The sequence below is a fragment of the Vanessa atalanta genome, chromosome 24 (assembly GCF_905147765.1).
Source record: "Vanessa atalanta chromosome 24, ilVanAtal1.2, whole genome shotgun sequence".
Taxonomy (NCBI): domain Eukaryota; kingdom Metazoa; phylum Arthropoda; class Insecta; order Lepidoptera; family Nymphalidae; genus Vanessa; species Vanessa atalanta.
The window spans coordinates 8395626-8409610 of NC_061894.1; positions in this window are offsets into that span (position 1 = coordinate 8395626).

Genomic DNA, 13985 nt, shown 5'->3' on the forward strand with positions numbered 1-13985 from the left:
GTGTAACTGTGTAAGCTGAACCTAAGCATTGCTACTTAAACCTAAAAAAAAATGTAATTTTATGAATAAAAACCAGTGCAACAAAAAATTTAATTAATTTATCTATTTGTCTACTATTAACGTTTCTATAATCAATCTACTCTGTGTAACCATGCGTGGGCGATGTGAAGTATTCCTATCCTATTTACAAGCAATCTAAAAACAGGAAAACAATCTTTATCTTGAGCTACGAAGGGTCAAAATCAATTACACCACACTTGAAATAGAATTTAAGCCCATAAAACCGGTTTGTATGAACATTTGTCTTCATTTACTCTCTAAACAATGTCCGACGCATCGGAGATCTTATTAAAGACATATTTAAGCTGAGTTTAAGCATTTTACTTAACTGTGAAATGCTAAAAGGTATTTTACTAAATATATTATTAATTGGAACTTCGGTCTAGTGGTCTAGCTTATTGTGGCAGACAATAAATTCTAATAATAAATTCAGTAGCAAAGGAGTCTGTTAGTTTACTTTGTGAACGCTCCAAGCCTTTGGTTCAGCCTTTGAACTGTTTCCGGTTGTATCGGGTTTGCCTTCCCATTATAAGTGTTAGGGGATAAAGAGTGTACTTAGTGTTTGCGCAATGCCAGTCTCCCTTGAGAATTTGCCGTGGCCAAAATCAATCAGGGGATCTCTTCGCCATTAATAATTTAAAACTTATCTATTTTTCGTTAGATATTCAATATTAAATTAACCAGAAACCAGAAAACGCAACCGGTTCTTAGAAAAATCAGGCAAATAATAATGTATGAATAGCAGTTTAAAATAAATTCTGCACAATTATTCTTCTAATTCATTAATGAAGTGCAGAAGACGGCTTTCAGAATAAAAAAAATCATAAGCATTGGTATACTTATTTGGTGGGCTTTGTGCCAGCCGTCTAAGTACGTATCGTCCACTCATCATAAATCCTATTGCAAAGCAGCAATACTTGGTATCGTTGTTTTCTGAATTGAAAGATGAGTTGGAGTAACTTAAGGCATAAGAGATATAACATCATAGTACCCAAGGTTGGTACCGCATTGGCGATTTAAGGATTTTTAATATTTCTTACAGCGCCTTTGTCTATGGGCGGTGGTGACCACTTACCATCAGGTGGCCCATTTGCTCGACCGCCTACTAATACAATAAAAAAAAAATACAAAAAAATGGCCAACTGTAGCCCAATTGCCTACCTATTTCATAAAAGGTAAGGTCCAAAAAATCTACCTAAAGATCCTAAGATACAAACCATAATTATTTGAATGATATTTAAAAGATACACGCGTCAAAATTGCGTAATTGCGTAACTGTTTTACATTTAGCGCGTGCGACACGAAGTGAGGTCTTATAGATCAATAATATCTAAAGTCGTCTAAATCCCCAAGGTCGACAACGAGCTACAAGGAGTTCATGTGAACGAAAATATAATAGGGAATAATCAACCGACAAAAATACGGTTACACTGTTAAGGGTTTTGTAAACGAAGTTGTTTTCGTAATTTTGTAATTGCTCATATAGCAGTGAATTGTGCTCTGATGAATGTCCCATTTGTTAGGAGATGTTAATTTTAACTAACGATTCTGAGTTCCTCAGGTAAGCACTGCAGGATTTTCAGTAAAGGAAAACATTGTGAGGAAACCTGAAGGAAGAAAGTATATGGCAACAACCCCCACGGTTTCCTAGGTTGGTAACGTATTGGAAATGTAAAGAATGGTAATAAATAAATTACTTAAAAGTTATTAATATTTACATTGCTTCATCGGATGAATATGAATAAACTTGTTTTAGTTAGAATTTTGGCAATTCGTATATTATTTGGTCGCAAAACGCTTAGAATTTGTAGAACGATATCAGCTAAGCAGCATTATTATTAGCATTAGCAGCCCGTAAATGTTCCACTGCTGGGATAAAGGCCTCCTCTCCCTTCGAGGAGAAGGTTTGGAGCATATTCCACCACGCTGCTCCAATGCGGGTTGGCGGAATACACATGTGGCAGAATTTCGTTGAAATTAGACACATGCAGGTTTCCTCACGATGTTTTCCTTCACCGCCGAGCACGAGATGAATTATAAACACAAATTAAGCACATGAAATTTCAGTGGTGCCTGCCTGGGTTTGAACCCGAAATCATCGGTTAAGATGCACGCGTTCTAACCACTGGGCCATCTCGTCTCATCAGTCAGCAGTCAGCTAAGCAGACCCTACCGAAAACCGAAAAGCAAGGGCTACGAGTTGAAAAAGTTAGAAGATATCACTCTAGGTGAATACTGCAGTTGACATATTGGTAAAACCGACACATTTTAATTTATTGGTACTGAATCCCACCCACATTCTAAGCCAGACGGCCTTATTAGGCGAGATCAGTTCGCATGTGTCTGAGCTCAATTTGGTATTCCGATGTATTGTTAACAAGTAACTTACAACAAAAACCTATACTAATATTAGTTTTTTTAAATGGCCACACTATGCCGGTATTTAAATCTTTTTTAAAAATTTAAAAAGTTTTAAATTTACTAAAATGTTATTTATTTTTAGGGTTTCGTTAATGCAACAATAATCCTCCTAGTGTTTGTCAGTTTGTCTGTCACGAAATTGAAATTGAGTACAAGGTACAATAATATATAATAAAAAAAAAAAAGTTTGGTTCTGTAAAATATTTTAATATAGTCTTGTGAAATGACGATTCAAAAGTGCTTATAAAAGCCTACTTGAATAAAGTAAATTTTGAATGATTTTGATATACTATGATACTAATGATTTGTTACTATTGTCAAATTTTTGTTACTGAGCTTAAAATAATAACGTAGGGAACCTAAGTAAGTTACACAAGTTCGCTTTATTATTTATTAACTAATGTATTTTTCGTCTAGACTATCAAAATAGTGCTTCAAGGAAAGGCTGCTAACATTCTTGCCAGCTAAGTAGAATCCATCATGGGCGTATCCCGATTAGCTTAACGCACCTCGTTCGGCCCCGCAAGAAAATCCGGTGCCCTACCCATGAAAACGATCCAAAGTAATGAAGTTTAAAGTAACGCTAAATTAATTTAATGGGGAGCCAATATGGCGAAGTGAATAAAACATTATCATAGCCAAAGACAGCGGCTACAAATCCTGGTAAGGAAAACATCACAAAGACATACATACATACATGTAACATATTAATATCTATGTTTTTCTTCCTGTACTGTTGTTCTTCCATTTTTATGAAAAAGGCAATTAATGGTAAGTGGTCACTGTCACTGTGGTGCCGTTTATTTTAACATCCATTTCATCTCCAATGGGCCACCAACCTTGGAAACTAAGTCATGTCCCTTTTACCTGTAGTTACACAGGCTCACTCACCCTTCAAACTGGAGTGGGTTGAACCAACGCAGACGGGCTGGCACAAATCTCTTCCAGTAAGTAAATGTAATACAAATATTTTATAGTGGACTACCTGATTGGTCTAGTGGCTAAATAAAACGCCGCAAATTCTGATTCTGGGTCTCAGGTCGGGTCGATAAGAAGTTATTGAATTTTCTGGAGAATGCTCTCAATAGTAACTAGAAGCCTTTAGTTCGTAAAACACGTAGAGCCCTTGGTCCTATTGGAACTTTTTCGAACGTCCCATCGGATTTTGAGTGTATAGGAATAGAGCAGACTATGTTTGCACACACACTTATGTACTGTGTTTATCATATGTCCTGCGTAGTTTGCTAGTATTCCTGAGATTAGACATACATACATACATTAGCAGCCTGTAAATTTCCCACGGCTGGGCTAAAGGCCTCTTCTCCCTTTGAGGAGAAGGTTTGGAGTATATTCCACCACGCTGCTCCAATGCAGGTTGCTTTGGTTGGAAATTAGACGCCGTGGCTGAAATCTGTCAGGAGAACGTAGACACTTATGATTTTCAATATGTCCCGAGCATACAACAGTTTTTCACATCCAGTCAATCCAAACCGACAAGAAAATCAAAAATTCCAGGTCACTATGTGATCTATTTTTAATGAATCATCTTTTAATGATTTTTTTAAATCACTTAACAAATAGCTCTATGTTTTTTTTTCGATTGTTACAATGTGTGTGTGTGTGTGTGTGTACTCCCAAAATATTCCTCATTGCGCAGGTGTAAATAATTACGTTTCCGGTTCAAAGACTAACGACAGATATGTACCCTGATAAGATTATTTATATTTTTCGTACTTGGAATAGAAAAAATAATAATGTCAACCTTAACATAGATAATAAATCCGCGTGTTTGTTAGTCTGGATGTGTGAGTTTCGTACAATATTGTCCATGTGATGGTAGGAAGCCCCCTAAACCTTTGCAAATCCCGCGGAGTTTCTCCCTCCGCCATGCTAACCCGGTACTCGCACGATTAATCAATGGAATACAAAGATGTTTGACCCCACTCATAGATATGTAGATACTAATCAAAGACATTAAGATGATCCCAAAGACAATTACTAGGTTTTATCTTGGTAAAAATATTCCTACCACTTACTACGACTAAATAAATGTTAAGAAACTATCTAAGTGTCTTGCTTCATTTTTTTGTTAAGGCATAAAAATAGGGTAAAATAGGCCACCTGACGAAAAGTGGTCACCACGTGACCACTATGGGCACATAGACATTGGCGGCGTAAAAAATGAACCATTCCTTACATCGCCGTTGCGCCTTGTCCCTTTTGCCTGCAGTTACACTGGCTTACTTATATTTCAGAACAATTCTTAGTATAGCTGTATGGCGGCAGAACGTATAATAAGTGGTTAGTACCACCCCAGACGGGCTTGCACAAAGCTCTATCACGAATTGAAAAGTTAAGTAAATTCATAATAAGATGGCTGAGATAATCTTGATCCTAAGTCAAACCGATACAACAAAAACATTATATTAATAAGGGTTTTTTACATTGAGTACGATACCCTAAATAACCTGAACACACCCACATTACATAAGCACTACATAATAAGTCTATTATATACGGAGAATATAAAAATTCCCAGTTCAATATCTAGCTTATTTCCCGTTGCTATGCCAACGCAGCATCCAGAACCGAAAGTGTGAGGGAGAAATTTACGTTCCTTCTCTTTCTAGCCCGAGTAAAATAATTGAAGAGCCCTAACCACGCCCCTTGCTGACAAACCTAGGTGGGTTGAAAGGCCAACTACACCACAGATAGTTAAAAAATACTTGACTAGTGATTAAGAGTTACGCTAAATTAAAGTTTTGTACATAATAAATAAAAATAATCGATAATAAGTAAATCAAATCAAAATCCTTTATTCAATATAGAAGCATTACACTTACTTATTGATTGGCAAATTGAATACTAATTGAAATAAATACCGGTTCGAAAAAGAAAGTACCCTGACCTGAGAAGAACCGGCGAAAGAAACTGAGCGGAACTATTTTTTTGGTCAATTTTATTATTTACAGATAGCCAATATTAAAAGAAATAGCCAGGAGGCGATCGTTTCATTCCCAAGGTGTGCTATGAACCATAAACTCACTAAAACACTGATTTTATTTAATGACAGCCTAGAAATAGTAATTGATTTGGGATAACGCTACAGATGTTGAAACTGGTTTCAATATTTATAAAAGAGCTGTCTATTTGTAATGTTCGAGTCTGCCTTCGGTAAGTTTTGAAATTTATTAGTTGAAATTATGTTCAAGATATTCTAACAACAATATTATCGATTAATAATAGTTATACATGGCATTGACATCTTTCATGATAGCTTCATTACTTTTAAAAAAAAGTTCATGGATTACTTCTTGTCAGCTAAATAGTGCGTTAAATTCCTTGTTTTTTGTTTTTCTTTTATAATATGTAGTTATTGTGTTTGTAAACGACGATAGCATAGGCCAATAATCTTTTTTAAAATTGTATAATATATTTTAGTTTCAACTTAATTTAAACTTTATTTCACATGTTGACACCATACACTGTGAATGTTATGTACACTTGTAATCGATGTACATATCAGAAGTTGATTTTCTTTTTTTGGATGTTGTGTAAACCATCAATTAATATGTATATTGTTAGTGTACTTATTAAATAAATAAAATAAAATAATAAAACAGTTTATCCTAATAGCGTTAACGTCAGCTATTGGAGAAACACGAGAAGTAAAAGGTTTTATTTTTGTAACACCAACCGTTAAATCAATGCGTCCTTTCCGCAACAAAATATACTTTTCTGATTTACAGGCTAATACCAAAAAAAAAACAATATCAAAATGTATGTTATTCGCTATGAATATAAATAATAGAAAACAATTATTTTATAAACCACTTAAAAATGTAAAACTATGTGATTAGCATACAAAATTACGAAAGTGAACTGGATAAAAAGGATATCCAAAGTCTTAATAGCTCAGCTGCCTAGCGACGTGAAAGCAGCAGGCTCTAGCCCCTTGGGCTGTTACCAAACCCAGTCTAAGAACTAGTTTTTTACTTTAATACTAGACCAGACTTGCTTGAATTGTTAAGAAAACATAACTGTTACGAAAAATATTTTAAAATTATATTAAATTGCACTGCACCGGCTCCGCATGGGTGCAAATGTTGCTATTGTGCAATTATTATCTGGTATAAAAAAATATGGCTCTATATCTATGAAAAAAAATAGAACTCGATCATTAGTTCCGGTAATTACCCCGAACATACAAACAAACAAATTTTACCTCTTCATAATATTAGTATAGATTTACATAATCCATACTCATATAAAATAATATATGATAATTATATAATCATGAAAAAAATTAATTAAAGCGCGAGTAATACAAAACGCAATTCTGTCAGGCGTTTTGAAACGTTATGCGTAAGATACTTTTATACACTAATGTTAATCACACCCAAAGAAATGTCACATCAATAAATTTGCACGTATCGTAAACTAACCATTAGATAAGCGTACATGACATAGCTATTTATTTGAATATCGGAGCTATAGGTTCATCTATTTAATGAAAAGTTTTTTCATAAATCGTAACTCTTTTTTAATATTGTGGAAAGGCAGGCAGGCAAACGGGATACCCCGTTAGCACTGATAAACCATTTCTATGACAGTCAATGATTGCAGGTGCAATAATTGAATCTCTCTTCAAATCGAAATAAATTAATAACAATAATTTTGATGTTTAGTGGGAGAACTGTTAAACAGATCCGCAAAATACCAGAACCACCTGAGGGTATGTGGTCGCCACTACCATAGATATTCGCTGTAAGAAATATTAACCATTCCTTACGTCACCAATGCCACCAGCTGAGGGAACTACATCTTACATATAACTTAACGTCTTTTTGTGAGTGTGATGAAAGTGAGTAATCGAAGATCAAATAAACGCTAAACTCTAGTTAAGCTACGGTTCACCGGCTCATCCCGTTCCCAGACTGTATTGATCTCTGGAGCGACGACCTAACTCATATACATAGGTCTCAGCTATAGTTTATGCGGCTCTTTTACAAATTAAATCGACAAGAGCCATCGTATTCAAGTTACGTCAGACGTGAAATATTAAGCAGCAGCCAAAGGGATTTTAAATTAAATTCAATCTGAATAGTTTCAAGATATTCTTAATTTAAAAATTTAAATGTTAATATATTTTGTTGCCAGTACAAAGTTTTAGTAATGTTAATTCTAACTAATGTAACATAGTTTATTAAATACGATATAATATTATATTATTAGATACACATCTATAATTATATTTAATTGTAAATAATTATTTTACATATTTTACGTTCATAAAATGTAAGTATATAAACTAAATACAGTTATTATTTTTATTACACATATTTTATATATGTAAGATTGCTTCAACGAGAGCCAAAATATTTTAATGTTATTTAATTTTTTCACTCGGAAAAAGTAAAAATACTTCACCATCGAGCCTAATAACTACAGTAAATAAATTAAATATAAATTTAAATATGCCTAATAATAATTTGTAAGACAATGCAAATATTTAAAATTGTCTTAAAAGACCATATTATTTTTGTATTCTTAATGTAATTTCCAAAAATGGCACCCCATACCAAAATCTCTGATCAGTGACAGATGTCCATAAAAAATATTTCTTAATAGTTTATGGTAGTCGACACTGGTTTTGGCTTATTCAGCCAAGACGTTATATTCGACGAACGGTATAAATATTCCATCTTCTTATTGTATTCTGATACATCCATACAATAACAGAAACAGTTATGTTGAATGAAAAGAATTTTATAATTAAATTTAAAATAGCATTACGCAATAATCCTTTTAAGTTTTAAATTAAAAAGAAATAGTATCCTATTAGACCATGATTTTTTAATATGACTTGCAAATTGGATAACTGCAATGCGAGTATTGTTATTAGTTAATTTTTTAATTGTATTAATAGATATAAATTATCTTTTGCTTTTTGATAAATGTTTCGTTTATACATACGTAAATATTTTTGATTAACTATAAAATTATAGCTAAAAATTCAATAAATTCATCAAAAATAAAACGTACCTCGTGAATGTGAAATTATCTGAATAAAATGAAAAGCTAATAAACCTTTCTTCTTTAGGACTGAAGAACTTCTTTTGGCCTTCCTAAACCCGTCCTTGGCCTTCACTCAAAGATAAATACATAGTTGCGTCACTGAATTCCCAATAACCGGCCGAAATAATTCTAATGACTTTTTCTATGTGTTAATTTAAAACCCTAGTTGGTTTTGATTGGACCTAATAAATGGCGCAGCTATAGAATTTCAGGGTGTCATTTTTTTTTTAGTGAAAGTAGTTAATTAAATATATTCTTTTCCGAACGAATTCGGGACGGGCATCTAGTGTATTATACAACATTGAATAAATTATATAATAGAATGAAAAATATGAATAGAATTGTAATGGCCGTCGACGAATAGAAAATTAAATTATGTTGGCAAAGCCTAATTAAATTGCTTCGAGCTGCTACAAAGTTCAAGTCATTGTTAATTCTGCGCTTAGCTTAGCTTCCATTCAGCAAATTGTCGATGCAGTCGAGCGGCTAGGGGCTCTGCGCTAACGAAGCCTAAGGCTCGTAAGGTACGCGCTGTAACGGCGAGATATATATCTCTGCCACGTACGCTGAAAATTTTCTTTTAATGGTAAACAACTGGTCAAAGGCCTACCCTTGTCGGTCTTCCCTTTTCGGTTGTGTAATATTATCAGTCTTTTTTTTTACTTCATCTATCAATCTCCGTTTCATCGACGTTGCTAATTGTAGCGTTGTTTTCGTTTAGATTCTGAGTAAAATTAAGTTAAGTAACACAATAAAATATTAATAGAGTATCAATGTTTATGATATTAGGTAACATTATTTTTTGACATTAAACCATAGTAAAGACTAAGTTTTTTTTGTTGAAATATATAGTTTTTCACGTTTTTATTATTATATCATTTTTTTACCATACTAGTTGTCGCCAATGGCTTCGCCCCAGTTTTAATGATTGGTCAAGAAGGCAAAAATGTACCCTGCTCATACCAAATTTAATCAAATTCGGTCTAGTTGTTGGCAGTAAAAAAGGAACAGATAGACAGATTTACTATCTCATTTATAATATTAGTATAGATTTAGGCGGTCGGTTAAATAGTGATTATTATATTATATTATAGTGAGTGGTCACCAACACCCACGCTATAAGGAATATTAACCGTACCACTACATAATCAACCTTAGGAGCTTAGATGTCATGTCCCTTTGCTTCTCGTTTCACTGGATCACTCACCATTCAATCACACACACCAATTACACATTAATACTAAGTATTGGTGTTTAACTATAGAATATCTAACAAGTGGGTTGTACTACACAGCCCTACTGCCAAGTATTTGCCAGTATGTATTTTTTTAAATTTAATTAATTTTGCTTAAACCTTTTTGTATTTTTTAAGCTTGTAGTGATGTTTAACAAATCAATCGTGTTTCATTTATTTTAATTTTATAGTAATGAGGAAAGTTACTTATAACAACCTAAAAATAATATTAGTCTATTCGATATATATCTATAGCTGTAACGTACGACTCGCGGCTAAATTTGCCGCGTCGCGTAATAAAATATTATGTTCAGCACTGCGGCAGTCTAGTAACGAGGAATTCTACCACTTTAGTATAAAAATTAATATTTATTTCTTAACATTTGCAAAGAACTCTTCGGTTAAATGCATTTAGAAAGCGTGCAGGCTTTCAGTTCTGATTTACCATGACTCGAAGCGTGTGAACTTTGACTATTCGACTGTGTCAAATTTCGCAGAAACCATTAAATCATATTTATTAAAGAGATTATAGAAGGGTGAGTGAGTGAGTGAATCACAGGCACAAGGGACATAACATCTTAGTTCCCAAGGTTGGTGGCGCATAGGTGATGTAAGGAATGGTTAATATTTCTTACAGCGCCAATGTCTATGGGCGATGGTGACCACTTACCATCAGGTGGCCCATATGCTCGTCCGCCAACCAATGCCATAAAAAAAAAGATTGTATTAGTTACAGAAGGAAATATTTGTTACACTATTGACTTCGGCGAAGTCAAATTGAGGGGACATGATTTCAGCAGTTTATATAGGTATTTTTGTTTGTTCTTGCATATCTTCTATACTACATATAATAATGAGACTTATGATACCTTCGTTGGAAGTAATGAAAACAAAATGTTTTATTGATAACAATTTAAAACATTACAAACTAGTAAGTACTGGTAACAAGAGACCCTGTACTAGGTAACGCTCATTCACCAAGAAAAACAGTAATAACTGTTAATTTTAACGAACATTCCAAAATTTTACGTACGTTTCTTAAATTACCCGAATCCAACTTTATGCCTTTGTTTTCGAGGGCGCGTATTCGTGAGTGTGATAATATTATTAATTAAGTATGACGTCATACTTAATTGAATATGTTATTTCTCTGGGTATCTAAGGTACCATAGACTATAAAATAGACGATGAATTAAGCACTGACGTGGAATATATGTATACACCACCAAAGCCGTCTCAATCTATGCTGCGGCCCTTGGGCGCCCATGAATTTGGGACACTTTTGAGTAGACATTTACAAATAAAAGGTCAGGCATTATGTATAATTTCAAATAAACGGTACGGTAATTTTCGTATATTCGTAAAAATCTGATTGGTTGTACAATCTAATGGCTATTTTTATAGCCTTTTTTGATAAATATGCTAGTTGTTTTTTACAAATATATCACTTTCGAAAATATACATAGCAGTCAACGTGAGAATAAACGTGTGAAATAAGTTGTTGGTTCATCGGGGCTCCCTCAGGATGGGGGCCCTGGGCACGTTCCCAATGTGCCCTATGGTAAAGATGGTAATGTACACCACTCCCTTCACCGTCAATGCGCCACGTCGATACGATCAATGCGTACATCCAATGTGTCTGTAATAACACTGGCTGACTCACATGCAAACCGAAACACAGCTGCTCTGTGTAGTGATGTTTTGCGTTCGATTGATGAGTGATAAATTGTTGATACCATTCCGACGTAGCGTCTTGATATCTTCAGGAAAAATTAAATTTTTAATTTTAGAAAAATAAATATTGTTACACATTACATACATACATTACATTAGCAGCCTGTAAATTTCCCACTGCTGGGCTAAATGCCTCCTCTCCCTTTAAGAAGAAGGTTTGGAGCATATTCCAGCACGCTGCTCCAATGCGGGTTGGTACACGTCAAGTATTATTGAAATTAAGTCCTTAGATATATACAAATATGAATTAAAATAGTTACTGTGTACATCATTTTGTATAAGCTTAATGTATATTAGTACTGTATCATAATTTATTAAATCAAAATCAAAATATGTACTTATTCTTTATTCAAGTTACCTCATAAAAGCACTTTTGAATTGTCATGTTAGAGTATTGAATTAATGTAAAGCTACCGGTTCAGAAAGTAGGTTCAACATTTTAGATTGTACTTTAGTGTTGATTTGGAAATTTATTATACCTCATAACTTATTTTTCTTTTGGCAATATTATTTATGGATAGGTTATATTTTCAATACATGTTTAATGTTCATCCATATTTATATTAGCAGAATCGCAGTGAACAAAACAGATCTTATTCAAAGAACGCGACTTTAATTACAAAGAAATAAGAAATATTGAGTTTTTTTGTGATTGGGTAAAAGTTGCAAGTTACAAATAAAAACAATTATTTTTAATTTTGCGTTTACAAGTTCAATTGTTCTTGACCTCGAGTGCATACTTAACAATTACTAACGATTCATCAACGGAGAATTAAATAAATTTGAATAGGAGTTGTTGAACTAATGACCAAATAGAATGACGAATTATAATTAAATGTTCCTTAAGCCTGAAACTGTTCTATATCGTCTAAGAACAACCATACAATGCCGCAATTTAACAAATCAATATTTAACAAGATAAAATCAATGGCCAAAGTATTACACCATTAAAACTGTCGTTTCAACAGATGTCCTTTAACATTTTTCAAAGATCGATTTGTTTGTATTGTCTATGGCCAATGACGCGTGGCGCCGGCAGAGACAAGCTCCATTTTTTTAGCTAACTACAGGATTACATCATACCAATTACGACTGAAATAAACCGGCTACGAGGCAGATTAAATTTTAATCTGTTTCGAATAGTTACTGTAATAATTATGAAAACTTTCATGTTTTCACAACAAATAGGTCCCATCAAACTAAGTAGAATGACTCTAAAACTCATTACTTAGTATTATTTAATTTATTTATTAGGAAGCTGTATTCATTAATTTACGAGTTAGCAACTACCAATCGCAATAATTTAGAACCGAGATAGTCCAACTTTTAAAGCACACAATTAAGATGAACACTTAACCGAAGATTGTGGTTTGAAATCCGGACAAACGCATTAGTATGTTTTAGTAAAATTTATATTTCAAATGCGATATAATAAACTTTAAAGACTTTTTCTCAATAAAAGTAGCTCTTAGACTATTCCGTGCAGTGACGGAGTAAGAATACAATTCACTGCCCCTCTCTCTCCCATGGGTGTCGTAAGAGGCGACTAAGGGACATCTGAGCGACCATCTGCTCATCTGGTGGTAGGATGTCAATCATCCGCCTGGCTTGTTACCACCGTACGCATGGTGAAACACTCGTGAAGTGGCTGCTTGCAGCCGCGTTTCGAGATCAGCCGGCGTACAGCCAGTGCCCGAGCGCGCATTGTCGCGATAAGTGTTGGTCCGGTGGATGTTGCTGTTGAACCAATGCTGGAGGAAAGTATATTGACCCGCCGGTCAGGGAGACCCGTAGAAACGGTTGTTCCGCTGGCCGCCCGTGGCAGAGTACAGGGGCCCAAGCGTTCCTAACCAGCTCGCGAGGCTGCCCCACCAGGCCACGCATAATCCCGGTGTGGACCGTCGTGCCGGTTGGTGACCGGACGGTGGGGTCCCGGCGGCCACTACCGGGAGGGTTCGGGGGCACTTCCGCCCGGCGGGTCAGTTTATTTTCTCTTCTGGCAACTTATTGGGGAAACACAGCTCCACACTTTGACCGTCCTTATCGTGGCAACGCATCGCTCGCTTCACGTCTCTTCCTCTTTTTTCCCCCTATCCATGACAGTGCATAAAAGAAATGACGGTCGTACAGCGGTGCACACCCCCACCATTCCCACGCTGTTTGAGGTTGAGTTCGTTAACATCCGTGGACTCCACGCTAACCTCAATGCTGTCCACCACCATCTCGAGACAGCACGGCCAGCAATGTTGTTTCTGACGGAGACTCAAATACTCCGTCCTGTCGATACCAGCTACCTTAATTATCCAGGCTACATGCTTGAAGAATCCTTCAAAGCGAAAGCCGGAGTATGCTTGTTCGTCAGGACGGATGTTTGTTGTCACCGTCTGCGCTGCTTGGAGGACCCTTCCTTCTCCCTGTTGGTGGTACGTGTGGACTTGGTTCGTCAGAGTCGGGTCTA